The following is a 27550-nucleotide window of genomic DNA, read 5'->3' as shown; positions in this document are numbered from 1 at the left end:
CCTTCAAGTCCTGTAAGTTGTGAGGTGGGGCCTCAGTGGATCAGACTTGTTTGTCCAGAACATCTCACAGATGCTTGGTCGGATTGAGATCTGGTGAATTCGGAGGCCGAGTCAACACCTTGAACTCTTTGTCATGTTCCTCAAACCGTTCCTGAACAAGTTTTACAGTGTGTCAGGGAGCGTTATCCTGCTGAAAGAGACCACTGGCGTGAGGGAACACCGTTACCATGAAGTGATGTACTCGGTGGTACGTTTCAAAGTACCACATGAACACCTGGACCCAAGGTTTCCCAGCAGAACATCACCCAGAGCATCATACTGCCTTTGCCGGCTCACTTCTTCCCATAATGCACCCTGGTGCCGTCTCTTCCCCAGGTAATCGACACACACTCACCCGGCCTCCACATGATGTAAAAGAAAACGTGATTCATCAGAGCAGGCCACCTTCTTCCTCTGCTCCATGGTCCAGTTCTGATGCCCACGTGCCCATTGTAGGAGATTTCGGTGGTGGACAATTCTCATCTGCTAGTCCGAGGTTCTTCCTCTTCTCCTTCGCAATTCCAAAACTTTCCTGTGTTTGTGCTGGCCCTATCCCAAAAGGCTCTTATCTTGTTCTGGTCATTATCTCTCACTGGCACTGACCATGACCAGATCTTAGAGTCTTTGTTCCTGTCACTTACTCTTTCACTTATTTGGTCAATCTCAGATCTTCCTTTTGTGCCAGTCAGGGGTACCAGCTCCAGCCTCATTTTCTGATCTAGATTTGTCCCTGTTCCTGTGTCTAACCTTGTTCCTGTCAGCATCTCAGATCTGGGTCTAGTCATGGTCCTGTCTTTCTGTCTTCAGTCGTGTTTTAGTTTTAGGTCCTGGATGCTTACTCAGGCGTATTCTAGCTCCTGCATTTAGCTTTGATATTTTTGGATTTTGACCTCATCTGAGTGCCTGTTCTCTCACTGCTGTCATGGAATATGACTTTGATTCGACAAGTGTCAAGAAATTGGTACTAAAATTACATCCTGATGTTCTACCACAGAGAATATATTCTGACTCTTGCGACTTAATACGTCCTTAACCGCACTCTTTTACAAGCCACTTACTGTTATTTGAATGAATTTGTGTAATATGAGTTTTATAACCTTCTTTTTTCTCTCTTCCCTTTTCTTGTTTTTTTTTTTATAGCTCATGTAATTATGCTTCAGGATGAAACAGTGGAACAATATTACATCATACTGCAGCATCGTTAACATTTGTTCTAGTAAAGTGAGCTTGAGTGAGATCATAATTTCAGAAACCCAGTTTGAAAACACCATCATTAATTAAAATGCCATCAAGCTCAGTAATCCATCAGTATCAGCGTATTTTAACCTTCCATTGCCTCCCAGTCTGTCTCAGAGCAATACGACTCTAACAGTGATTTTAAAATCCCACAAATCTCTTATATTCATGTCACTGACGATTACTCGTTGTGTATAATAAAAGAGATATTTTTCATGCGCACTGAATATAATGCTGGATAACAACTTAAAATTAGTCATTAAATGTAGAGTCTGAACTACAAATGTATGGAAAATTAAATTTGAGCTGGTCTCTGATTTATTTCTTGTTTCATCACGTTTCAGATCATTATAAATCATCAAACTCGATCACCAGCTCCAATAACAGGATGGTTTAAATCAGGCAAAATTCACATTATGTCTACAGTTAAAGCTTTGAGCAGTAGTATTAATGTTCTATAACACAGCGCAGCCTCAAATCACATTTTTATATCAATGCACTCATTCTAATACCTTATCGTTTCTATGTAAATGTGTTTATGTAAGATTTATGGAAGGAGTCTCCAGTGTCAGCACTGTGTAACAGTCAGAGGTAAAGCTGTAAGTTTTCCCACATCTTCAGGACAGAGGAGTTTATACTTGAGAATAAAGAGAGAGAATAGAGAGAGACAGAATAAAGAAATGGAATAAAAAGAGAGGGAATGGAGAGAGAATAAAGAGAGAGAGAGAATAAATATAGACTGAATAAAGAAAGAGGGAATAGAGAGAGACTGAATAAATATAGACTGAATAAAGAGAGGGAATAAAGATAGAGAGAATAAAGAGAGAGAGAGAATAAATATAGACTGAATAAAGAGAGGGAATAAAGAGAGAGAGAGAATAAAGAGAGAGAGAATAAAGAGAGAGAATAAAGATAGAGACTGAATAAAGAGAGAGAATAAAGAGAAGCTGGTGAGGGAACGAGTGTTTATAGCTGCTATAACGTAAGTGACAACAGGAACGAACTCATTTCATGAACATTAAAAGTCACTATAAAATAATTAAAATGACGACATCATGTTTTTAATAGATAATAAAGTGTACTCACTGCTGTGGTAAAAGAGGAATAAAAACACTTGGGGACGTGCTGATGGAAAATTGAGCTTCTGGATGTAGAAACTGTCAGTGATTCCCTGTTTCCATGGTTCTGTCTTCTCTCTCTCTTCCTCCCTCTCTCTTTCTTCAGAGGAATTTTTGTGTTTTTGTCTATCTATCTATCTATCTATCTATCTGTCTATCGATCGCAGTCCCTCTGTCATTCTTATATTATTTGGTTGTTCATTTTTTGGGATTTTTTTATTCATTTCCCTCTTCACAACCCTCCAATTAAAAGCTTCTCAGTGTCACAGCTCCAGTGCCTCCTTCTGGAGTGCACACACACACACACACACACACACACACACACACACACACACACACACACACACACAGCGAGAATTCGCCCACACATGGGCGTGCAACAAACGACACTTCCAGGCAATGAAACCGAATGAAAAACCTGAAAAGAGCATGAAAACATCCAACAGAGTAAAGATAGAATAAATACTGAGAGTGAGAGAGAGAGTGTGTGAGAGAGAGAGAGAGAGAGAGAGAGAGAGAGAGAGAGCAAGAGAGAGAGAGAGAGAGAGAGAGAGAGAGAGAGAGAGAGAGAGAGAGAGAGAGAGAGCTTTGATACATACAATTCTAGATCCAGAATTTCACAGTTGTTGGGGAATGATGCACTGCTACACTCACTATAAAATACATAACATACGTAATGCCTACAATCCTCACAGTCATTATTCTCCTTATTATTGTTCTTACTCTTTCTATTAGTGTCATTATATCCACTGCGTTTATTTATTCATTCTTCTTCAGTAAGTGCTTTATCCTGGTCAGTGTGGTAGAAGATCTGGATCCTATCCTGAGCCCATTTACTCATACTCATAAAAAAGGTCCGACACCAACATCTGATAGCAGGTGATAGCATGTGATATAATCCTAGTGCACGCGGTCACGCTAATTAACAGATGACTGTACATGACAACGATCTGGAGGTTTTTCAGATTGAAAACTGTTTTCTGTGAAAATATCAAGATACAGCTTTACACAGCATCTTCCTACAACACAAGTAACCTGATAAGACTTCTCAAACATAAACCTCAGCACAAGGAGATCAAACTCAATCTGCAGTGATTTTGTATAGAAAGGAATTGGTGGAGCTGGAGCAGTGAAGCGAGCATGCAGTGACACGGTCAACGTGCAATTCATGGCAATTGTGCCTGGTTTAAACAGCTAATTGTTTTATTTTGGTGGGAATTTCCCCTGATTTTCTCCCTAATTTAGTCATGGCCACTTCCCAAACATCAGACAGGCACCCATTTAGACACATGAAGTTTGAAAACTTCTGCCCATGAAACGTCGCGGGGCGCGGGGGTGGTGGTGGTGTAACACCCTGGAGGGTTAGCGCTAGTGCTATCCACCGACTTCTGCATACACAAGCTCTCACAGACACCCAGGACTGGCTAGTGTCACTGTGTTCTTATTTAGGGAGGACAGAGAGTATGCCCCTTATCCCTAAATAAGAAGACAGCCTAATTTTTTACATTTCCATACACAACCAACCTTCATCAAGAAAATATTGCAAGCCCGTGCAAACAATAAAAGCTGTGGGACTGAGATTAAAACCAGTCCCAGACACACCTCCACTGCTGATCTGCTGCTGGACTGTTGGACGTGTCTGTGGTGTCCACAGATTTTATTTGTTAAATGAAGACCAAACATTCTCCATTTATCCTGACAGAAAGTAAGGAGCATTTTTAAGCTGGCTGAAACATTACTAATATGAGCTGGGGGCAGGGTTTCCGGGGCAGGGGGCCAGTTAATATCCGAGAGTTCAGAACACCGTCAATCATTCCAGATTCATTCGCTGATTGGTTCGTCTGCCAAAAACAAGACTTTTTTTCTGTCTTCACGTGTATTACTGATGGATCATAGCAGCATAGTCCAATGTTAAAATGGGAGATGGGAGGAAACCGGAGAACCCAGAGGAAACTGATATGAGAACATGTGAATCTCTACACGTAATAATCTGAGCTCAGAATCAAACAGGGAACCCTGGAGCCATGAGGAACTCGACCCACTACTGTTAGCATTGGTATTATCGATAGCTTCTGTTTTTGCTGTTTTTATGATACTCTGATAATATTATAATTTACAGCATTAAAGCTACACTGAACTGAACCGATTAGAGTTCTATAACAGACATACTGTATACAAACATTTCTACACTATATATCAACAAATCATTATTTTCATTATTATTACTTTTTATTTTACTGAATGCTTTGGCTCCATGTACAACTCACAAGCCTTAAAGAGCGTTAGTGAGAGAAAGACCGATTATACAGTGTGTGTGTGTGTGTGTGTGTGTGTGTGTGTGTGTGTGTGTGTGTGTGTGTGTGTGTGAAATATGTGTGGGGGTGTGTGGAGGATTTAATTACCATATGTACATATATATTAGCATTCTGTTGTGCATTAGTGTGCGTGTCTGTGTCATGTTTTCTGCTGTCATGTCATGTTTTATCATCTTTATGAGGATCTTGGGTTGAGATAATTATTTCTGTCGATTATTATTCATGATAAACTGAAATTTAACCTTAACCTCCATAACCAGGAGTTTCTCTCTTTCAAATAAAAGCCTGCATTATGTTTTTTTAATAGAGCACAATTTAATTCATGAGGACTAGGTGATTATGAGGACATTTGACTCTGTCTTATCATTGTGAGGACATCCCTGTGTGCGCTCCCATCCACCCACCCACCCACACTCACACACACACACACACACACACACACACACACTTGCCAGATCAATGTTTAGTGTAGGCCTGCTCTCTTCTCCAGCTCAATGTTTTGGGTTTCAGACTGCAGAATGTCTTCAGATCTCTGCGGCATGTTTTATTCATCACACACACACACACACACACACACACACACACACACACGCGGCTTTGTTGAGTTGCCCACGCTACTTGGGTCCCCCTCCACCTACTCTCCTCCTCCTTGCTCACACACACACACACACGCACACACACACTCACAGCCGCCTGATGAAATTCATTAGCTGCTGCATCTTAATAGCTAGAGGACTAATTAATCTTTTTTTTGAAGTGCAAAATAAGCAAGAGTGCTGCCTGAGGCATTACACACACACTCATCTGTATCCCATAATGCACTCTGTCAGGATGGAGAGAACAAGTGAAGACCGGGAGAGTAAAGCAGTGAGATCTCTCACGCTTAGATGTGTGCGCTCTGAGTTAGCGTGTGGGTGTGTGGAGCTGATCCGAGGTTTGATTTTCATTTCTGAGACCAGAAGCCAGGCTTTGTAGAGCTCAGATAAAGTCTAGAACTGTTAAGAACTCATGATGAAGGGCTTCTCATCCTTTTTTGGCCACTGACACCAATTTAAGAGCTCAAAGTTCTTGGAGACTCATACCCCCTTAGTGGCAATTTTAACTGCACTAATGACACACACTTACCCAAGGCTCCAACAATCAATGCTACTTCCTTCCAAGCTTTGTTTTCTTCTGAATGTGTTAAAGATTAAACCGTGGTTATATGTTTTACGTCCATGCATGTCAAACAGGAAATGGGAACTAAGTGCAAGTAGGAACTAAAATTGTGAGCTCAAGAAACATCGGACCTCACAAGCCGTAGGATTCATCCAAGTTATCATTCGAGCCAATCGTTTAGACGTCTTGCTTTACAGCATCATACTTTTCACATGATGCTGAACTGCGTCGCACAAATACATGGAAAATGATCAGCAGTTTCTCCCGTTGTGGTTTGCGAGTGTGAACAGGACAGTCAGGGAAAAGGTGTGGTGGCCTCACGTGCCTCTGAGGAAGCGGATGCTAGATTTCCCCATCTCTGGTTTGTGTGGTAATGGAGAGCTACTGTAGTTAGTGGGTGGGAATTAGCAGTGACCAATACTGGGATGGAGCAACATTACAAAATCTAAACGCATGAGCATGCTTTACTTTATTTGAGCTTTGAATTTGATATTTAAACATATTTCCAGCCCTGTGTGCCCTAGTGTAAACAGGGCCTATATGAATGAGAGATGAGATGATGAATGAAATTAGGAAAATCAGCTGCTTTCATCTCTGCTGTTACAGCCTCATCCTCGTGGCAGAGAGCTCTCCATTCAGCACAATTTCCAAACAGTCTAGCAATGAGTACATATTCTCCAGTGAGTGAAATGATGGTTAGTTGGTCCTTGGTTGCTGTCTGGGACACATGGAGACACACTGAGACACACTGAGACACACTGAGATACACTGAGATACACTGAGACACACTGAGATACACTGAGACACACTGAGATACACTGGGACAGACTGGGACCCACTGGGACACACTGGGACACACTGAGACACACTGGGATACACTGAGACACACTGGGATACACTGAGACACACTGAGATACACTGAGACACACTGAGATACACTGGGACAGACTGGGACCCACTGGGACACACTGGGATACACTGGGACACACTGGGACACACTGGGATACACTGAGACACACTGAGATACACTGGGACACACTGGGACACACTGGGATACACTGAGACACACTGGGATACACTGGGATACACTGAGACACACTGGGACACACTGAGATACACTGGGACACACTGGGACACACTGGGACACACTGAGACACACTGAGACACACTGGGATACACTGGGACACACTGGGACACACTCACGTTCACAGTACAAAGGTGACGTGGGCAAATGTGTCCCAGACCTTCTCCGAATGTGGTTTCAGTAAACAAATCACAGAGTCTTCAACATGCTGTTGCCCCTGTTCACACCTGGACTTATTGCTGTACACCTGTGAGCTGATTACACAGGACAGGTGTGTTCCAGGTGTGTTCCAGGTGTGTGCCAGGTGTGTTCCAGGTGTGTTATACCCTGGAGAATAATTCATAGTTTTCTTAACTTTCTTAACACTAATATATATACGTACCTGCACGGTCAGTATCTGCAGTGTCTGCTGATAAAACATGAAAACTTCTGTAGATATAAAAATGCTGTTGTGTTTATCAGCATCAGCTTCTGGGATCTGTCTGAATCGTTTTGTGTTCAGGAGCACTTTACAGGTCCATTTGAGAGGACAGATAGAATCTCCTGCTGCACGAGCTGTGTGTGTGTGTGTGTGTGTGTGTGTGTGTGAGTGTCTTGCTTAATAATTAATGTGTGGTTAGCTTTGCTGTAGCACTCGCGGCAAAGCTCAGTAAAAAAGCGGATTTGATTTGCTGTTGTGGATCGCAGAGGGAGCCAGATGCATTTACTGTAGAAACACACACACACACACACACACACACACACACACACACACACACACACACCCCGAGTGAGTGTGATGCATGAGAGGGTGTGTTAAGCGTGGCGGCTGGCTGGCTGTAACCTTAATGCAATTTCTCATTGAAGAACGGCGACAATAAACGGCAGTGCACACTCGATGAACTCGTGTCTGACTTACAGTCATGCACGTACGATATAAAAACAATAAAAGCAATAAAAACATGAGGAGTAATAACGGTCCTAAAGACAAATGAACTGTTCTGCATGTGATTAGATACTGAATATCAAAGTGAATACACTCAGGGGTTTGGGGGCTCTTCAATTTAATTTAATTCAATTCTTTACTGCTGAAAATGTTACCAATCACATTACTGCCAAAGCAGATAAATAACAGAACAGACACATAACATCTGTGCAAATGTAGCTCACACACACACACACACACACACACACGCGCGCACGCACGCGCACACGCACGCGCACACACACACGCACACACACACGCACACACACACACAGAAGCTAAGCACACTATTACGTCTACTAACAGTCTCTATGGAGGATCTGATCTTACCCATGAGCAATGTAATGTGTGTGCTTTGCATTTTTACATTTGCATTCCTTGTTATAATCTAAAAATAATTTACATAAATGGCTGTGATTGGATGAACCACAAACAGGATCTGATACAGAAGTACTGTACTGTCGCAGTGCTTTGATCAGCCCTGCTGCTGTGTTTTTCTGAGTATTTGGAGTTTTTGGCTGTCCCATGGCCATGTACATGCCCTTGTCTTCTCAACCCACCTTCATCAACACCTTTCACCTCTCACTGAACTTCCGCTGTTTCCTCCTGAATCAGCCAAGCCTTCAACCCACTGAAGCCATGCCTCATCATCTTCACTGCACAGGGAGTTATTCCAATACAGAGGCAATTGATTGGTAAGTAAAAAATAAAAAAGTGATGCCATTCTCTACCACATTCCTTCTCTAATGAGTCTCAGGTTACACCCTTCCACATCTCCAATTCTCTCTGGCTGCAATTAATCTCAAGAAGATCACTAATCAGACCCATTCATGACTCTTGCAAGGACTTTCAGGTTACAACTTTTCCATGAGCTCATCTCCTAGACACACTAGCGATCCATCCAGACCAAGATACAGAGCAAGATACGCGACCTCGGAAAAAGACTTGTAAAGGTACAGGGCATTGGAAATTAAAAAATTGGAAAATTGGTGCGGCTTTGGCTCCGGTAGTAGAGCGGGTTTCCACTAATTGCAGGGTTGGAGGTTCGATTCCCGGCCCACGTGCCTCCATAAGCCGAAGTGTCCTTGGGCAAGACACTGAACCCAGTTAACTCCCAATGGCAGGCTAGCACCTCGCACGGCAGCTCTGCTGTCCCTGGTGTGTGTGTGTGTGTGTGTGTGTGAGTGAGAGTGTGTGTGTGAATGTAAAGTGCTTTAGTACTGCCATATAAGTACAGACCATTTACCAAGATGTAAAATGTAAGATTTGAAAGGACTCACCAAGTTACAGGGCCTTACAAAAGCAGCTTACAGGACCTTGGCAATGGATTACTACATACAAGATCTCAAAAAAGAGAAAGGATGCCAGAAAAGACAGAATCTCAGAAAAGATTCACTAAGATGAAAGGCCTTGGAAAAAAAAAACCTCACAAGATACAGGACCGTGGCATTGACGATATACAGGGCCCGGAACAGACTGACAAGATCCAGGGCATTGTCAAAGACTCTCAAGATTCAGGAGCTCAGAGAAGACTAAAGGATACAGGAACCGGTAAAAGGCTCACAACATGCAGCACCCCCCCCCCCCCCCCCCCCCCCCCGCAACCCCCCCCTTTTTTTCTTGCAGTACCGTGACCGTGCTTCGTGGAGTCCATGGAAATGAAATGCTGTAGCAGCGTCACTTGAATGAAAAACATCCCTGATAGTTAAATGTTTTGAGTTTCCTAAAAGGGTTCCACTCATAACACTGGTTCTGTTGTGTGGTTCTGGACGGATTTAAACTCAAGAACGTTTGATGGTTCTAGAATCATCATCAGTGCCATTCAGAATTTTTAACTCTGTACACACACACACACACACACACACTCAACGCAGTGTCAGATAGCTGTAATAGAGGCTCAGCTGCTCTGTGTGTGTGTGAATGTGTGTGTGTGTGTGTGTGTGTGTGTGTGTGTGTGTGTGTGTGTGTGTGTGTGTGTGTGTGTGCGTGTGATATGATCGTACCTCGAGCCAGACACTTTGATCCACTGATTCTAGACAGATAGATTCTCAATAATGACCTTCTGTTCTACGTCCCTGTCTGTCTTCTTTAGGTCTCTCTCGCTCTCTCTTTCTGTCTCTCTCTCTTTCTTTATGTTTCTGTCTCTCTCTGTCTCTCTCTCTGTCTCTCTTTCTGTCTCTCTCTCTTTCTTTCTGTTTCTGTCTCTCTTTCTGTCTCGCTTTTACATTGATTTCAGATCTGATCAGTTTCACTGCAGAATTGCATGCCTTTGTCACCGCACACACACACACACACACACACACACACACACACACACACACACACACACACACACACACACACACACACACTGCTGTTAATTCATGAGCGTGCACCTGACAGCGTGATGTATTATTGATCACAGAGCTTATTAATGTTGATTTTTGGGTCTTGTGACATTTACAACCGCTGTTACTTTCCTCTTCTGCGTGACTCGCTGACATTTCAGCTCTCATTTAAACCTGGAATTCACTCAGGCCTGATGAAAAAAAACAAAAACTGGATTTGTGGAAGAGTCTACAGCAGAGCTGGAGAGAACATCACTCTGCACTTATTAATGCTGAAAAGTTTGATCTCTCTGAAGTTTTTACAGACGACCCTGTAACAGAGATGTACCGCTCCTTTAATAAGTGAAGATCCCCATCCAGAGATAGAGTTCTAACTAGAGAACTATCCAGAGAACCTTAGAGGAACCTTTGGCACCTTTGCCTCATGTCATACTCCAGTAACCTGTCTAAACTATCTCTTACAATGCCATCCGTTTCCCATGACTTTTATTCGATTTTATTCTGAAAGAACTTTAACCCAGTGATGGAGCCTACATCCGACTTTATAAATTCACTAAACTAAACTCGGACCTGAACTTAAGGATTTAAATCCAAACGTCCTCCAAATGTCCTTGTTAAAGATTTTTATCAGTAAGACATTACTATAAAACAAATATAAGACTACTGAACCTCTTCCTGGATAGATTTGCTTGTTGTTTTTTTATATTTTAAAAAATACCTTAAATTCAGTTTAATTATAAATTTAATTATAAGTTTAGTTAGCTTAAAACATTTAAAAATTAACAGTTTTTACATCATTATGCAACAATTAAAATTATTAGCAAGATTATTATTATTATTCTCTCTCTCTCTCTCTATATATATATATATATATATGTGTGTGTGTGTGTGTGTGTGTGTGTAAGGTAAGAGGTAAGATTAATTTTTCAAAATATATATTTATATATTTTTAGATCTATCTGTTTGTTTACTTGTTAACTTATTTGGTCAAATTACTTTTAATAATTGTTGCTTATTATTATTATTATTATTATTATTATTATTATTATTATTATTGCAGAATATACACAGTTTATGGAAGTTTAGGAACATTGTTTATTTGTTTGTTTGTTCATTTATTTATTAGATAGCAGCAATTATCTGTGAATAACACACACACACACACACACACACACACACACACACACACACACACACACACACACACACACACACACACACATGTTTTCCTCCTACATATAACAATATAAATGATTAAGGCCTGTTAACGTGTGTATAGTTTGCCCCCTCGTGTGTTGGTGTATGATCCTCTCTGGTCTCGGCCAATCAGGATCAGGGTTTTGGTGTGTTATTGGTGAAGAAACATGGCCATGTGATTTGAGAAACAGAAGTGTAATAAGGAATGGACTGGGATGTGTGGGTCAGATGATAAAGTGTCTTTCCGTCCTCGCTCCAAACCCCCTGATTCCACATCGGGGAGAAAAGTGGTGTAATTTACTGATTAAAACGAGAGGAAGTGACAGCGTTCAGTCGGAGGAAAGGAAGATGAACGAGTGCGGGCGAGGAGAGAGGACATCTCTCATATTGATCTGTCCAGCGACGGGATTCGTCCTGCCAGCTGTGTGACACATCAGCCACACTCAGATTCCCATTACACATCACCTTGGCTGACCTCAGACATGTATAAAAGCTTCACACACACACACACACACACACACACACACACACACACACACACACACACACACACACACACACACACACAATGTATCAACAAAATATCATATTGAGTGTGTATAGTTAATAAAGAACCGATATAAACAATAAACTTTACATTTTTGAGATACAGAAATCTCCCAGCACTGCTTTATAAAATATTTACGAATATTTAGGAACGTGTTATTAATACCCAGTGATTAATACCCAGTGATTAATACCTAATGATTAATACCCAGTGATTAATACCCAGTGATTAATACCTAATGATTAATACCCAGTGATTAATACCCAGTGATTAATACCTAATGATTAATACCTAATGATTAATACCCAGTGATTAATACCTAATGATTAATACCCAGTGATTAATACCCAGTGATTAATACCTAATGATTAATACCCAGTGATTAATACCTAATGATTAATACCCAGTGATTAATACCCAGTGATTAATACCTAATGATTAATACCCAGTGATTAATACCCAGTGATTAATACCTAATGATTAATACCTAATGATTAATACCCAGTGATTAATACCTAATGATTAATACCCAGTGATTAATACCCAGTGATTAATACCTAATGATTAATACCCAGTGATTAATACCTAATGATTAATACCCAGTGATTAATACCCAGTGATTAATACCTAATGATTAATACCCAGTGATTAATACCCAGTGATTAATACCCAGTGATTAATACCTAATGATTAATACCCAGTGATTAATACCCAGTGATTAATACCTAATGATTAATACCTAATGATTAATACCCAGTGATTAATACCTAATGATTAATACCCAGTGATTAATACCCAGTGATTAATACCTAATGATTAATACCCAGTGATTAATACCTAATGATTAATACCCAGTGATTAATACCCAGTGATTAATACCCAGTGATTAATACCTAATGATTAATACCCAGTGATTAATACCCAGTGATTAATACCTAATGATTAATACCCAGTGATTAATACCTTATGATTAATACCCAGTGATTAATACCTAATGATTAATACCCAGTGATCAATACCTAATGATTAATACCCAGTGATTAATACCTAATGATTAATACCCAGTGATTAATACCCAGTGATTAATACCTAATGATTAATACCCAGTGATTAATACCCAGTGATTAATACCTAATGATTAATACCCAGTGATTAATACCCAGTGATTAATACCTAATGATTAATACCCAGTGATTAATACCTAATGATTAATACCCGGTGATTAATACCCAGTGATTAATACCCAGTGATTAATACCTAATGATTAATACCTAATGATTAATACCCAGTGATTAATACCTAATGATTAATACCCAGTGATTAATACCCAGTGATTAATACCCAATGATTAATACCCAGTGATTAATACCCAGTGATTAATACCCAATGATTAATACCCAGTGATTAATACCCAGTGATTAATACCTAATGATTAATACCCAGTGATTAATACCCAGTGATTAATACCTAATGATTAATACCCAGTGATTAATTCCCAGTGATTAATACCTAATGATTAATACCCAGTGATTAATACCCAGTGATTAATACCTAATGATTAATACCCAGTGATTAATACCTAATGATTAATACCCAGTGATTAATACCCAATGATTAATACCCAGTGATTAATACCCAGTGATTAATACCTAATGATTAATACCCAGTGATTAATACCTAATGATTAATACCCAGTGATTAATACCTAATGATTAATACCCAGTGATTAATACCCAGTGATTAATACCTAATGATTAATACCCAGTGATTAATTCCCAGTGATTAATACCTAATGATTAATACCCAGTGATTAATTCCCAGTGATTAATACCTAATGATTAATACCCAGTGATTAATACCCAGTGATTAATACCTAATGATTAATACCCAGTGATTAATACCTAATGATTAATACCCAGTGATTAATACCTAATGATTAATACCCAGTGATTAATACCCAGTGATTAATACCTAATGATTAATACCCAGTGATTAATACCCAGTGATTAATACCTAATGATTAATACCCAGTGATTAATACCCAGTGATTAATACCTAATGATTAATACCCAATGATTAATACCTAATGATTAATACCCAGTGATTAATACCTAATGATTAATACCCAGTGATTAATACCTAATGATTAATACCCAGTGATTAATACCTAATGATTAATACCCAGTGATTAATACCCAGTGATTAATACCTAATGATTAATACCCAGTGATTAATACCCAGTGATTAATACCTAATGATTAATACCCAGTGATTAATACCTAATGATTAATACCTAATGATTAATACCCAGTGATTAATACCTAATGATTAATACCCAGTGATTAATACCCAGTGATTAATACCTAATGATTAATACCCAGTGATTAATACCCAGTGATTAATACCTAATGATTAATACCCAGTGATTAATACCCAGTGATTAATACCTAATGATTAATACCCAGTGATTAATACCTAATGATTAATACCTAATGATTAATACCCAGTGATTAATACCTAATGATTAATACCCAGTGATTAATACCCAGTGATTAATACCTAATGATTAATACCCAGTGATTAATACCTAATGATTAATACCCAGTGATTAATACCCAGTGATTAATACCTAATGATTAATACCTAATGATTAATACCTAATGATTAATACCCAGTGATTAATACCTAATGATTAATACCCAGTGATTAATACCTAATGATTAATACCCAGTGATTAATACCCAGTGATTAATACCCAGTGATTAATACCCAGTGATTAATACCCAGTGATTAATACCTCATGATTAATACCCAGTGATTTAAAAGGTACCTTTAAGTAATGTGCTGTTTTAAGGTGAGTGATCGTTACCGTGTGTTGGAATCGTCCTCTGAAGCGCATTTCTAAATATCCTCATGTTTAGGACATAACCAATAACCTACTGCAGTGCATCGTGGGATTTTATAAGTGCAGTAGATATACTAGGGTTCACCCTGTAGTGTTAAATTCCTATTAGACAACAGAAATTTACCAATGATAAGAATTTTTATTTATTAAAGAGTGACACATCATACTTTTTATCTGTTTATTGTTGCATTTAGTGTTCACAGAACGAGTTAGTTCCTGTTCACACTTACGTCTCGAGCACCACTGTATATAATGTTGATTTTAAATTCCAGTTCATCAACGCTTACAGGATTCTTTCACGTTAATCAAAAACAATTATTAATAATAATTATATAAAAAAAAAACCCTGTCCAATATGTTAATACATGTCTCAGGAGCTGGGTTTAGCGTAGCGGTGTTACGACTGAACGCGCTGCAGTGATAAGAACACGACGTAAAGCTTATTTAAAAAGAACAGAGTGGAAATGTCAGAGCCAGAGTCACGTCTTAAATGTCACGGACCGAGGGCCATTTCACAGAAGTGAACCATGACCTTCATCTCACCTTTCTAAATAGCACAGATCAGACCTCTAACACACACACACACACACACACACACACATATCTACTCAGCTAATTAACTCGAGGTAGCTTATCACGATGGCCTGAAACCTGTGCAATTTAAATGTCATTGGTGCAAACACACAGATTACAATGCTTTTCAAAACACGCACACACACACACACACACACACACACACACATACACACACCATTCTATCAGGAATGTTTTTATTGATCAGCTCTGAGATGAAGAGAAAATAAATGCGGGAGTTGAAATCAATGCTGTAGTTGTATTGTATAAGCAGCAGATGGTGTGCAGTGATGAGCTGGAACATTGCTAAGTAGTGAACGCTACAGGAGGGATAAGATACGCTAACACTGATGAATTGCTGAGCTCACTGGCGTTTTAATTAATGATGGAGTTTTAATTAATCAGCCTGACTGATTGGCAAGCTGATGTCTCAATCCTCCGACGTGCGTTATTAGACTAGCTGACCTTAACAATACGCTAAGTGTTTCGTCTCAAAGCTTAATTACACAATGTGATTAAAAGAAACGCAACAAGGCTAATAAAAACCACATAGCAGTCAGTTTACTATCAATCTGTTAGTCAAGTCAAAGGGAATAAAATAATACAATTCTAGTCAGAGTTACAAACATATTGCTGATTTTCTTCTTATTTATAAATGTTTGATAAACACCAATCAGACCTGCGTTCATGCAGAGCTGATTTACATTTAATCTCACCAACAAAACGAAATAAAAGAGCTGAATATAATGAAACGTTACTCTAAAGCTGAGCTCATAATATAGCCTTAATTAGTGTCACTGTTAAATCTCAGCGTGTGAGCACTGCTGCTATCATGCTCATCTAAAATCCTCCAATAGGACGACGGCAAACTAACGGGACGCTACAGATACGGCAGCAGCAATGGAGAAACGTAAACAAAACACACTAATGAACAGAAATAATTCTCCTTATTGCCTCGAGCTCTCCGTGATAAATATCTGTGTTTACACGAGCTGATTTTCTGCTTGAGCTGATTTCAGGATCACGCTGATTGATGACGTGAGCAGATCGTAGTCGTGTACTTTATGGTCAGCGGATCTTCATCATGTAACGTGACATGGACACACTCTCACGGAGTCTGCTATAGAACTCACAACAGAGTGTATGTGGATTTCATTCAAAGTGACTGTAATAAATAGAAATAACAATCACACAGTGTTTTAACCGTTTTATGAAGCAGCCTCTCCTTTTAAAAACCGCTTTATAAAGCGTACGCCACGTCTTCAGCGACTGCAACACGTCGGCTAGCGCAGACACACACACTCCCCCTGCTGTGGGGTGCCATTACTTTCGTCTTAATCACACAGTTAATCTTATTTTTCTTAATTTACGGATTTCTTTCAAGCCATTAATGTGAAATGACAGAGTTTCACTAAATGTTCATGAATCAATTGGAGTGTAATTGAAATAAATCGGTGATTTAATCCATAAATACAATCACACTAACTCCTCAACAATTCTACAAACTGTAGGTTCATATTAACAATGATTAACAAAAATTAACAAAGTCTTATTGCACCATCATGATGAATGTCTTGTGTAAATGCTCCTGTGGATGATGTATGAGTAAATGTGGCCGTCTCCAGCTGGGAAACACCACAGGAACGTGAAGAACATCTCATATGTCTTATCCAGTTAATTAGCACACGAGCAACCTGAAGACTGTGAAAGACACGCGGCCTTCGTGGAATCCCAACCAGGGTGATCACACACACACACACACTGCACGACATGTTCGAATGTGTGAAGCTGTGTGGTGGGTGACAGAAGAGTGTGTGAGTGTGTGTGAGGTGTATGTGAAAGAGAAAGAGATGAAAGAGAGGAGGAAAGAGAAAGACAAGCAGTGCACTCAAAACTAATTGAGCTGTTCTTCTTCTCTTCGAGATCCCTCTCTGCAGTTTGTGTGTGTGTGTGTGTGTGTGTGTGTGTGTGTAGGTGGTTTGGAGAACGCCCACACATTTCACTCTGAGTACTTCAGAAAGACTCGGCTCTCCTTTTGCCCATTTTGCACATGTCTGTGTGCTGAGAAAGTTTCACTCCATGTTCTCCAGCCGCTCTGCTCTCCTCAGACTCGTGTAAAAAGGAAGGTGGAAAAGATGGAGAGAAGAAATTAACACACCGTGCCAATTATAAAGAAGAAAACAAGGGAATGTGACGTGAACGTTCTCAGCTTGCTTCTGCGTCTATGCTGACTATTTTAAGGAGTACAGTGTATAAGGACATACTCTTGGTAAATGGTCCTGTGTGGACGAGCTACAGCTGAAATTGTTGATTTTGAAACGGAGAACATGCAGCATGGAACCTAGCGTCCATTATTGTCTCAATGAGCAGAACTTTATTGTATGGAGGATGCCTACAGCAGTGCCTGGGAAGTTTTAGCTGGAGATTCTGGCGTTAATAGTGTCCATAAAGCAGTCTGTAATGCAAGTTTGAGATTAGCGTGTGTCGAGCATGAGAAAAGCTAAAAGGTCTCATTTACTAACAGACACCACTGCAAAAGAGCATGCACAAAAGACTTGTTTTGGTCGCAACAATCACACAATGACTCTAGAAGTGTAGATTGTGGTCTTTGAGCTGCATGGAGAGTGATGTGCAACCCGTGGCTCTGAAAGCGATCTTTCACACGGCTCTGCTCGTGACACTTTATTATAATATAAAATATAATTATAATTTATTTACCTTTAAAAGGCAACAAACAACTGTGGAATGAATTCCTTCAGGAGAGAGATTAAAAAACAGTCTCATACACACCTCGAAACTTCCTAAAAAGTGATATAAAAGTGTTAATGGTGCATTAAAGCAAAAGAAATTTAAAAACGGGACGTTTCCCAGCGCAGTCTTGTGCAGTTGAATGTAGAATCAGTTTATTCTAGTGTGAAATAAACATTATTAATGGTTTTATTTACCGTCTGCTTCACTGGTTTTCCACTACATCCCCACAGCGGCCACTATGTGTGTACGTCAGGAGATTTAAATTTTTTGAATAAATTGAATTTACTAATACTGAGACATGCCTACTACACACACACTGCACTGCGGTTTAAAAGCTGATGTGAAGTGGAAAGGGTCGACCACAGCGCTGTCAGAAACTCCAGTCCAGTAATGAAGACGCAGAACGCAGTTTCCCTAAACACTAATAGAAATAATGAAGGAAAGGATGGAGGGAATGAGAGAATTAATGAAGGAAGAATAAAGGAAGTTATGGAATAAAGATTATGCATATGAAAAATGTAGAACAGGGGTTGCTCTACTCCAAGTTCTCTCTTTTTCTCTGTTTCTAAAGCTGAAGCCAGAGGTCAGATCGGGGCAGATGTGTCACGCTCTGCAGATGGAGAATAAACGTCTTCTGGGAAATACACGCACCATGATAGACCTTACACACTGCCCTTCACACACACACACACACACAGACACACACACACACACACACTCTCTCTAGTGGACGCTGTGGTATTTTTAAACCTGAGCTCAGGGGTGAGGAGAAGCAGTGTGATGACCTGTACTATGCTAATGCTTCAGTGTCACACAGAAGAGTGCAGGATCTGCATAAACTTGGCCAAGGTTCTGAGTACGGACGCATTCATATAATTTCTTTCATTTTCAGAACGAAGGAAAGTCCATGTTTTTTGATACTGGTCGATACCTTCTGCTAAAATATCAGCTCATTTTGTGGTTTATCCTGTCCTTTTGTCTGGTTTATAGTACGCCCCATCACATTTCAGTGACATGAAAGCACGTAAAAGGCAGATCAATGAAGCAGTAATGTTATAAAACTCTAACAGATGGTGTGCAGTGAGGAGCTGGAACATTGTTAAGTAGTGAACGCTACAGGAGGGATAAAATATGCTAACGCTCCATGATTTTCTAATTAATGATGGAGTTTTCATTTATCGGCCTGACGGATCGAAGTTCCAGACATTGTGATCTTTTGGATATTTTTAAGAGAAAAAAGTTACAAAAGCACTTTAAATTTATTTTTTTTTGATCCACGAGCCATATGGTTACTTCTTAGGATGCTAATGCTAATAGCATGTGTAAGTGAGCCCCTGCTGCGATTTTGTGTCACGGTGAAACGGCGTTTATTTATAGACCATGTGTATGTTATTATCTGTGTTTCTTTGCCAATCGGTGTGAAAGGAGTAAGTCACGGGATTAGCATATTCATAAGCTGATCTTTCTTTCGAAAACTGAGGCGAGAAATACACACACACACACACACACACACACACACAGAGTGTCTTGGCACAGATTTCAGCACCGTGCTACACTTAACAAGCGTATACGACACGGTTGGAGCAGCACTGGAAGCTAAGCACCATTTTATGGCTATGCTAATGAAGCCAGATGTGTGCATGTGTGTCACTGTGTAATCAAGCAGTTCTCCCAGAATGCTCATACGTAGAGTTAAACAAACACACTGTTCTTTTTGCGTGTAAATCCATCATGTGAGCTGAACACCTCACACACCTCCTGCTAAAGCTGTCCAACCAGATTGCAGTAAAGGAGAATGAAGCAGCACTGACTAGCTAATTAATGGATAATTAATTACCCATGTTAATTGGCCGATGGAGGATCTATTAGGACTGGATTCAAAACTGCTTTTGCACACACACACACACAAACACATACACACACACACTTACTTTACAGCTTCCAAAACACACTGCCTTGCCGAGTATGTCCCCCAATCCACCCATTTTTGTAAAAATGCTGAAGAAATTCTAAACAGAAAAGTTACAAATAAACACAAGTGCAGTCAATCTTTTAAGGTTCTAGTTGGGTTCTAGATTCAATCTACAAAAGATCTTGATTAGTACCTTGATTAGTACAAAATGGGCTTCTTAAAGGATCATTAATTTTATCATTCTTCACTTCCACTAACTCTCAGTTGTAGAGTTTATAAAATCTTTAAAGTTTCCCTCAGAGAGACAACCCAAACTTTACTGGTTCTAGATTATGTTATTAATGAGCTTGGATCTCCGGGGATCTTTAGATTGTTATAGAGTTTATAAATCATTTTCGGGTCGCCCTTGAGGGAAAAGCCACACTTAGCATTCTGCATTGGGTTCTAGATTTGGATCATTGGATTGTAAAGAGTTCTTCCCTTATTTAAAAAAAAAAGAAACTCACACATTTAGGGCTCTAGATTAGGTTGGTACCTTAAAAAATCGGCTTCTCAATGGATCATTTAAGGGCTCCTCTAGAAGGGTCTCTATATTGGGTTCTTGATTGGGTTGGTACCTTAAAAATAGGCTATTCAAGGGACGTTTGGAGTGGTAAGGGTCTGCAGCAAAGTTTACAGAAGTTTTAAGCTGAAGTCTTCAGGAAGGTAGATCTCCAGGAACCAGGTTGGTGAAAGCTGATTTAGATTAATTTTAGTTCCATTAAATTTTCAAACCTCAGCGGCATCAGCCAATAGAAAAAGTGGGTGGGGCTGTGAGCTCTTGCTGAAGAATGGAGCGATTGATAATTAATTATGAGCACTGACACTTAACTTTTCCCTTGGTGCTCCACTTCATTGAAGAAATTAGCAAACTTCAGCGTGAACCCACCTTCTGCATTAACCCCAGAGAACCCCGAGCATGCTTCTGAGTTTGTCTGAACAGTAAATGGATGCAGTCACGAATTCCATCTGTTAAAAGTCTTAAGAATGTATTAATATTAAATTAATTAGTAACTAAGTGGAAAAAGTTTCATCAGCTGTCATGTACAGATGGAAAAGTCTGAAAAACAAAACTCTGTTTTTAACCCAGAACACCAAATGTTGTGTTCTGAAATATGAAGTATGTAAGCATGAAACTGTCAGAGGTCTACAGTGATGTCGACGTGTTCCCGCACGTAATTGTCCTCTAGAGAACATCAAGTGAGCTGATAGTGACGGAACCGCTTGTAAGATGACCCGAGGGACGTGATCGAGGGCACATGGAGAGGGAAAAGTCAAGCGGGCCGCTTTAAAAACAGTAATGGAGTGCAGGTCACAGGGCACTCATCGAAATCTTTTGTCACCATAGCAACCTCCTGCCGACGCAGCAGTTCTCCATCTCCATTCAGTCCCTACAGAACACGAGTTAATAGATGTGTGTGTGTGTGTGTGTGTGTGTGTGTGTGTGTGTGTGTGTGTGTGTGTGATGAATCCATCTCGTCATGACAGCGCGCTCATGCTGTGTTCGGACTGACAGGAACACGTCTTTTATTTTCAGAACGATTTTCTTGTCCGGGAAATCCGCATACACTTCAGTTACCAAACTCCACGTGCATGACTTTACATATCCTCCATCAGTAAAAGGTTTCCGTGTCTTACAAGCTCCAGTGAGACAGTAAAGCATGCAGCTTTGGCCTTCGCCCACCGGCTACGTTTCTGCAGAAGCTGCATGGTGGGTTTCGGGATGTTTCTTGACATTAGATTTTTTTAAACGAGGCAATAAGTTCTGTGCAGATTGGACACAGCAGAGCACCAGAGCTCTCGATAAAAGCAGGTTTCAGTCAAGTCAATGAAATTTTCGATGAATTCTTTCTTCTCGCCGTCTCCACAAACAAGCTAGGGATCTGCTTGAATCCGGGCGTGAGAGGTTACCATAGAAACGTAAGTGGTTTTCCGTTAATTGGTGTCATGACACATGTGCACAGCGCTGCATACATGCACTGGCCATAACTTGAAATATATTATTATAAACTGACTTTTCAGTCGGTTTACAACTTCTGTACGCTGCACAACAAAGGAACTGTAGTTGAGTTTACATTTTCTGCAGGAAACTGATCTCCAACGACGTGTTTAAGTTTTTAACGATGATATGTTGGTGAACGGTGAGACACCTGGCAGGTCACACCATTTTTGTCAAAGAGCTGCATGTGGCTCGCGAGCCATTGGTTCATGACCACTGCACTAAATGAAAGAAATTCCATCAGTTGTCATGTACAGATGGACAAGTCTGAGTAAAAAAACCTGGAGCGTAAAACAGTCATCATGACTGCTCCAGCAGGAGTATATCTTCAGTATACACCGGGAAAACAGTACAGCACGAGGTCTAATCTCGTCTCATTAATTTTACTATCTCCGGGTAACATGGTGTTGCACATTTTTCAATGCTATGGCGTCTGCTTGTGATATTAAACCAGTAAAGATTCCACTTGTTTTCTGATGCATAAATCTGTTCTTCTCCGCATAAACTCTCAATAGCTTTGTTGCTTAGTGACTTGAATTTCCACCATCACACCATCACACCATCACAGCACAAGAGAATATACACGTGTTCCTCACACCGCTTGTCCACATCAAACTCTCCACATTGTGCTCTCTGCACAGGCTAACAACACCTGAAACAGATATTCGGCTCATTGATGGCTCGGTTCTATGAGAAAGCAACAACCAAATGTGGACAACAAACAGGGGGTTTTACTAGAGCAGGAAAATCAGGGTACAGTGACAAGACCAAAAAAGCAGAGATATTAACTGATGTTTTCTGTATTCGGGTCATTTTACTATCTTCTTTACTAAAGTACAAACTTGAGCACAATCATAGCACATGAAGGAGCTGGAGTAAAACAGGAGCTGGAAGTTTCTGTGACAGTTTGAGGCCAAATATTTATGTGAGAATCAACATTAGTGCCGGCATTAGGGATCAAAACACTTATCACATAAACAAAACAAAAACTCTGTGATGGAACAGAATAATAAGTGGAGAAAGACAGAAAATGCAGACTTTACCAAGCACAAAGACAAACAGTCAAGTATTTATATGAGTTCATAATGAGTCCAGAGCAGGAGACGGGAGTGCGTAATCAGATATTGATTCAATTTATTCCTCCTGCCTGCCTCCTGAAAATTAAACCCCCCTTGATGATAGCAATTAAATGTCTAACAATGTGATAAATTGAAAGCATGATAATTGTCCAAGCCCATATTGCGGGTTTCAGCACGTCATAATATCTGCTTACGGGTTCTTATTTCCAAAGAGAATGAAAGTAAATGCTATATAGTACTGCAGCGGAAACATCTGGATTCATCATAATACAGAAATACTGCTTTCTCTCATTTATGTAAGGAATAAAACACACCACAGCACGTGTATATACCACAGCACGTGTATATACCACGGCACGTGTATATACCACGGCACGTGTATATACCACAGCATGTGTATACACCACAGCAAGTGTATATACCACGGCACGTGTATATACCATGGCATGTGTATATACCACAGCACGTGTATACACCACAGCAAGTGTATATACCACGGCACGTGTATATACCATGGCACGTGTATATACCACGGCACGTGTATATACCATGGCACGTGTATACACCACAGCAAGTGTATATACCACAGCACGTGTATACACCACAGCAAGTGTATAAACCACAGCACGTGTATACACCACAGCAAGTGTATATACCACAGCACGTGTATACACCACAGCACGTGTATATACCACAGCACGTGTATACACCACAGCAAGTGTATATACCACAGCACGTGTATACACCATAGCACGTGTATACACCATAGCACGTGTATACACCACAGCACGTGTATATACCACAGCACGTGTATACACCACAGCAAGTGTATATACCACAGCACGTGTATACACCATAGCACGTGTATACACCATAGCACGTGTATACACCACAGCAAGTGTATATACCACAGGATGTGTATACACCACAGGATGTGTATACACCACAGGATATGTATACAGCACAGCACGTGTGTATACTACAGCATGTAGCCAATGATTACAATTTTTATTTATTAAATAATGATGCAATACTTTTTATCCAAATTCAAATGCAATTTGTATCACACACACAAGCATACACAGTATAACCTGTCCATCTATACTTACATTTAATGTGTTTTGTCATGTTATAGCAGCTATAAACACACATTCCCTCACCAGTCTCTCTTTATTCTCTCTCTTTATAAGAAGAAAATTAATCTCAGTGTGTGTGTTAATGAGAAACAGTAGAGAGTGTAAACTCTGTGATGAAGATGTGGGAAAACTTAAAGTTACAGCTTCACCTCTGACTGTTGCACAGCGCTGACACTGGAGACTCCTTATTTTGTATATCAGACATATCTGTACAAATGTTTATTTAGCTAACACACACACAAACACACACACACACACACACACACACACACACACACACACACACACACACACACACACACACATACATGAAGAGATTATTTGTAGGGTTTTTCAGAGAGCATTATTTCATTCCATGTACTGCATCACTTAAACATTTTGCTCTCTAGAATATTCAATATTTCATTTTCACACCGGGATATCAACAGGCAATTTATTATGATTGTTGCTATGGTAATATATTAGTGGGATTTATCCATTTTTCTGCACTGTAGCACATTAATTAATTAATGTTCTTTCACTAATTATTTAAATAATTCATTTAGCTGTAATTGTTGCACACCTATATTTAACAAAGGTATTTTTTGATAAACCTGTGTTGTGTTCGAATTGTTAGATATCCATGAGAGCAGAGTATTTTTGTGACCAAAAGGTTAAACAATTAAGAGAATTTCTCACAGCCTTCATTACTCATCTTTACCAAGGGTTCCGATATTAATGGAGGGCGCTGTAGATCCTTCAATGAATTAAAACTGATCACACCTTCGTTAGATCATTACACGTGTCCCGATAACGCGGGGCAGATGGTTAGCGTTGATGTTTAATATTCTGAAGAGGACCAATAAGATGAGATGAATCTCTGCAGTTCTGAGAACATGTTGTGTGTCGTAGCAACTGGTGGATTTTCTCGCCGCACAGTACTCAGTGCTAATTGCACAGATGGATTTCACAGAGTGGAGCAGAAGGGTGACCACAGGACCTCTCTCTCTCTCTCTTTCCTCTCTCTCTCTGTCTCTATATATCTCTCTATATCTCTTTTTCCTTCCCTTTATCACTCCGTGTATTAGGAAATCATTAAATCACTAGAAATATAGTTTGAAAGCAATGTTAGCAATAACAATAATGATGATAGACTTGAACAGAGGGACGCTTGCTGATGTTCAGGGTTAGTCATCTTTTGCTAGTCGTGTTGTTTTTAAATCATTTTTGTCTTGTTTTAAAAATCAAGACATACAGATGTCTGTTTTTATTTTTCACCAAACTAATTGATCTTTCCGTCGCTGAGCATCGGATACTCCACGTTATTGTCGTGTTGTTGTGTGCACTCCTCGTCTGTCCGCTGTGTCTAATCTGCACTCAACAAATGTCGTAGAAAGCGAAGCTTTCTGTTTGTGCTGAAATAACACTGCGCCTGGTGAGAGGACCAGATGGCACTTCACCGGGACATTCAGGTCCTTCCTGTGTGTGTGTATATATATATATATATATATATATATATATATATATATATATATATATGTGGTATCTTCTATACCATCCATCCATTTTCTATACCTCTTATCCTACAGAGAACCTGGAGCCTATCCCATGGACCATGGAGTACTCTGAACGAGGTACCAATCCATCACAGGGCTTAATCACATACACATTCACACACCCAAATCCCAGATCCACCAAGCTGCCGCTGTCGGGCCCTCGATCAAGGCCCGTAGCCCTCACCTGCTTGTCACGTCATTGCTAGTTCCAGCCACAAAATGGCCAACAAGAACTACATTACCCATCAGCCCTAGCACAGCACTTGAGCATATCCCTCCCTGATCATTTCCACCTGTGTCTTGTTGCACTGATCACTAACCCTATTTAAATTCCTGTCTCTTCTGGTTTCAATCTCAAGTTTTTTTTTCTTTCTTCATGATCTGGAAACAGAGCGACAGCTTTCAGTTTTCATCTGAGAACGAGAGAGTGATGGAGGGAAAATGAGAGAGAAAGCGAATCAATAAGGAGAGAAAGAAGGAAGGAAGTTGCTCTATTTTATTTTTTTGTTTTGTTAATGATCTGTCCTCCCACTTGGTTTCTTTTCTTTGTGTTTTTCTTAATAAATACCCACACTGATGGCTTCCACAGTTGCAGTAGTTTGGAGTTTACTGTCGGAATTTAATTTTATTTCTTATTGATTTGTCAGCGACTGCAACAGCTACAGATTTCATCTCATTATCAACTTGCTGCTTGATTATTAAGCTATTAATCTCTAGTACCGTTACACCCTAACCTCAAACTTGCACAGCACAATAATGAACAGTCCTTTAACTAACACACACACACACTTGCAGCAGTCAGTTGTGTTCTTGCTGTCTCCTCAGTCGAGCATTTCAACATTTCCTCCCCAATCATTTCTAATTCACACTAAAGGGAACCGCTCTGTTCTGCCAAAAAGAGTGCAATCAAATGACTGAAAGATGGTGAGAGAGAGAGAGACACACTGAGAGAGAGAGAGAGAGAGAGAGAGAGACAGAGCAATTTACAAGACTTTCCTCTTCAACGCTAAACTCTCATGTGTCACTTGTGTGACTCGTGTTTGAGAGGATGGAGGTGAACAGGAGACGGTGTATAAATCCGGATCGTGTTGTTTTTTCATAAAATTCAGGTGAAGACATCCGGCAGCGGTGCAGATGAAACACTCCAACAAGAAGCACTTCAAATTTCTTCCCCGGAGTCTGTCGAATACACGACTTCGGTTGGTGAACACAGTCGACTTTTATTTTCAGAGAGAAGTGAGAGAAGGAGGAAAAGATGGAAAGAGTGGAGGATTTCAGATTGGAAAGCTCTGATCATTTATTTGAAACTATATTTTTAATTAAATTTCAACTCCGAGCTTCATGATGCTCTCCTGGAAACACGCCAGATCGATAAGAGACTAACTGGAGAGATTCTTCATCCTGATACATTTGGTTATTTTTTATTTCCCCGCCGTGTTGGCCCAGATTTCACTAACGTTATTGCGGAGGCCGAGTGGAGCAGGAGGATTACTCCGAACCCGCTAATGTAATCGCTGCGATTGAGCTAAACCCCGAGCCATCGCTTATGACTACGTGTAGAGATTAGAGCCATCCCCATCCATCTGTCACACTGCTGATCAATCTGTGTGTGTGTGTGTGTGTGTGTGTGTGTGTG

The 27550-nt window shown here is 40.0% G+C and overlaps 1 protein-coding gene across 1 annotated transcript in view; it reads right to left on the bottom strand.

The window, feature by feature from the left end:
- znf804a (zinc finger protein 804A) overlaps window positions 1–27550 on the bottom strand; it is a 48888-nt gene that overhangs the window by 19826 nt on the left and 1512 nt on the right. The window lies entirely within an intron of this gene.

This window comes from Ictalurus punctatus, chromosome 6, assembly GCF_001660625.3.
Source record: "Ictalurus punctatus breed USDA103 chromosome 6, Coco_2.0, whole genome shotgun sequence".
Taxonomy (NCBI): domain Eukaryota; kingdom Metazoa; phylum Chordata; class Actinopteri; order Siluriformes; family Ictaluridae; genus Ictalurus; species Ictalurus punctatus.
This window is presented reverse-complemented; position numbering and strand designations above follow the sequence as displayed.